The sequence below is a fragment of the Haliaeetus leucocephalus genome, unplaced genomic scaffold (genome assembly GCF_000737465.1).
Source record: "Haliaeetus leucocephalus isolate CR32 unplaced genomic scaffold, Haliaeetus_leucocephalus-4.0 Scaffold656, whole genome shotgun sequence".
In the NCBI taxonomy this organism is placed as follows: Eukaryota; Metazoa; Chordata; class Aves; order Accipitriformes; family Accipitridae; genus Haliaeetus; species Haliaeetus leucocephalus.
The window spans coordinates 3,461,670-3,465,054 of record NW_010973092.1 but is presented as its reverse complement, the minus strand read 5'-3'; the positions used below and the strand labels follow the sequence as shown (position 1 = coordinate 3,465,054).

The window sequence follows — 3,385 nt, the reverse complement described above, 5'->3', positions numbered from 1 at the left end:
GGAGTTTTTTCGTTTTTTCGTTTGGTTTTTTTTTTTAAGATGACAGTTTTGGGCTCGCACGAAGCAGATTTTAGGAGGGGAGCGACAGCAAGCTCTGCTTCTACCGCGGAGCCCTCTGCGGCCGCGGAAAGGAAGAGGTGGCTTACGCTGCGTGAGCGCACCGGACTAAAGGCAAATGGATGTCGCCAGAAATCATTTCAGAAAAAGACTCGTACCCCGTTGGCTTACGCTCTGAAGGGAAGGTGGAGGGGAACCAGGGAAGTGATGCTCCCCCCCCTTTTTTTTGTTTTTAATCCAATTTCTCCAACAGACTCAAGCAGACCTCTTTGAAGTCATGACCTAATTCTTACGCGGAGCCTGGGAGGTTAGCCCTAGAACTTGGATTTCTGTGACTGCGTGCGCCTCCTTGCCTTTCTTTCACATGATTTTAAGGAGGTCTAAACATCATGAGACTCCTAATGAAGTAACAGAAACAAACACCATCTTCTCCCTCTGCCCGTTTCTTTCACCTCCGGCTATCCGTGTGCTTGAAGAGCATCAATCCTGGGTTTAATACAGCACAAAGCTCCTAACTGCTTTTTGCCAAAGTCCGTGCCAAGCCCGTGCTGCATCAGCTCCACTGACGTGGGTTATTTTGGACACAGACTGACCTGGGCGCTGCTCTGAACCCGTACACCACACACATCAGGATTTTACCCTGCAAGGACTTATGCTCTGAACACTTTTTAACCCAACGTCCCACCTCAGGGAAAATATTTGGACGCTTAAAGTGAGATGTAAGCATAGGAATTTACATAAAGCCTGGTACTGCAAGGGAGCAAGCTTTTCAAAGAGGCTTGGTAATAAGAAACTATCATTCCCCAGCCACTAAAACATTATTCCCCACACTAGTGAGAAAATGGTTCCCGCCAAGCAATCCTCTCTCTTCTGGATTTTCCTCCTCCTCCTCCCATCACACAGACGTTTTGATTTTACATTCCACTGCTGCTCCTCTAGCTTTATACTGTTTATATTTAGCCCCAGCTAATTGCAAGGGAGAAGGCAGACTGTAAAAAACAAGCGCAAGCTTGGACCTGTGCAGATAATTAACATCGGTTTAACAACATTCATTATTTCGGTATTAACTCCCGCTCCGCTGCGATTGCCCAGACAGGGCAGTGAGAGCATCCCCTGCCCCAAGGGCAGCTCTCTATCTACCCTTGGAAGCTCAAGCCACCCTCAACCCCTCCGGCTCAGAGCTCCCCCGCAGGGCAACAACAAAAAAACAAACCCCAAACACCGAACAAGAGTTAAATCTGAAATCCTGCGTTGTTTCCACCTGGCTTGGGAACTTTTTCAATGTCAGCTCAACAGCGACAGTATTACTTCTTCCCTGACACCACCGGGGAACAGCCTGTTGACATTATCTAATGGAACATTTTCTCTTTAGTCCTGCCTGGCAGTTACACAGGTGTGGCCGGTAGTTTTATTAATAAATTGAAAGCTTTATTTTTTCCCTCTGAAGAACCAGCTGCGATTTCTGCTCTGTTGATTGTACAGCACACCTAGGTTTTAAAATGCAGTTAACTATATCCCAAGCTAGTTTCAAAAAAATCACTGTAACGATAAAAGAGAGGCTCTGCCCTTGCTAAGGTGGTTTAATAGGTCTCAAAATGAAATCCACACTAAATAACCACTCTAGATTTCTATCTGCTGATAATTATTTCCAGTACCTCCTTGCTTAATGAATTTAAGTGCATCACTGCCCTTACTGTTTAATTCACTGTGGGCATTTTAGTTTAAACTTTTTCAATTTATCATATACTTGTAAGCCACTGACTTCCAGAGCCAGGTGGAAACAACAATTTCAGAACTAACTTTTTCATTTGGTGTCTGGAGGTTTGGGTTGGTTTTTTTCCCGTGCAACCATTAAAACTATCCACTGTAACGATGCTTCAAAAACTTGGAAAAAATCATTACGCAGTGTGCAGTCTAGAACATGAATGCATGTTTTCCTTCTACAAACTTCTTGAATAGTACTGAAATAGATATAACAACTTCCTGACCAGAAAGTTGGTTCAAGTTCCATTTTTATCCCTATTTTTTTCCCCCAAAATGATATTTGATAGGGGATTACATTAAATAAAAAGCTAGTATTTTGCAGCACAGTCATTCTATACTAATCTGGAGTAAACACTACATATTTGTGTAGCATTTTGCAAAAGCAAAAGATTTCTAAGGTAACTTTGTCCCATCACAAGATGAGAAGGTTGAGAAGTAACAGTAAAAGGAAACTACTTGCTTCTCTGTTTGTTAAAAAAAACCATCCTCCTAAAAACTTCTTTTTTTTTTTTTCCAGGTCACTCTCATGCTGCAGTGTCCCTCTGGGAAGAGTTATTTATATTAACATCAGCCAAGCCCAAGACTCCAAAATTAGGGAAATTATTAAGCCAAGTCACCTGTTAGAAACTGGTTTTGTTCTCATTCATTGCAGTGGCTGCTGAGGAGCTACACAGGGAGACTCTGCCAGGTGCCATGCCATACTGTTTTTCAGGAGAGACAATCCTTCTTCCCAAAGCACTCGGGACCAAAGATAATCCACCAGGTCAAGAGGCAAAGAAATGACTGATTTGCTCACCCTTAGCTCCAATATAGGAGCAAGTAAGCGGTGCCACAGTAAAGAGGAGAATTAAGGACCTTATTTAATCCACACAGCAGCAGAGCTAGAAGCAGCCTCTGAAACCCCCACAGCCCCACAGATTGAAGGGTGTTACTTCAATGTTCCCCAATTCCCAGCCCATCTTCCAGAGTCCCCAAGCCTCCTGTGTGCCTGTTACTGCCTCCAACCTCACTTCAGGTTTTCAAGAAAAATACCAGACTCACAAAAAAATCCCAGTTTGGACCTACTCAATCTGTCCTCTTATTTTGACAGGAAACTATTGATGATTATTCTTTGACTGCATTTCAGTGAAGCGCGCTGGTATTCACTTAGGGGCATACTACCTACAGGAACCGTAAGCACAACAAAACCCCAGAGCTACCACACCTGCCTCCCTCTCTCCACTACAGCGGCTAACCAGAGGGTATTTAACACTCGTTCTAAGTGACTCCACTTCCCCACAGGCTCAACGCAGCCACCTGCTTCAGGACTTTTCAAGAATCTAAAGGAATTCCCTCAAATTTTATGTATGTAGTCGTTTATTTTCACAAAGACTGGAGCGGGGAGATGGCAGTTCTGCCTCTGGGGGCAGCAGTCCCCCCTTTCACCAGCCCGGCGCTGCTGCACACCCTCCGTTACCTGACAGCCGCGACCCGCGGAGGCAACGGCGACCGCGTCTGCCCGAGCAAGAGACATTTAACGACCGGCTCCCGCTGAGGAGAGCGCGGCAGCTCCCACCGGCGGGAA

General features: G+C 45.1%; 1 protein-coding gene across 1 annotated transcript in view; it reads right to left on the bottom strand.

Annotated features, from left to right (window-relative positions):
- UBE2B (ubiquitin-conjugating enzyme E2B) overlaps positions 1-328 on the bottom strand; it is an 8,796-nt gene extending 8,468 nt beyond the window's left edge. Inside the window, exon 1 of the mRNA XM_010578847.1 lies at positions 323-328. The gene's annotated coding sequence lies outside the window, so the exon portion shown is untranslated. The remainder of the gene's footprint in view (positions 1-322) is intronic.
- Between the last annotated feature and the right edge of the window lie 3,057 nt (positions 329-3,385).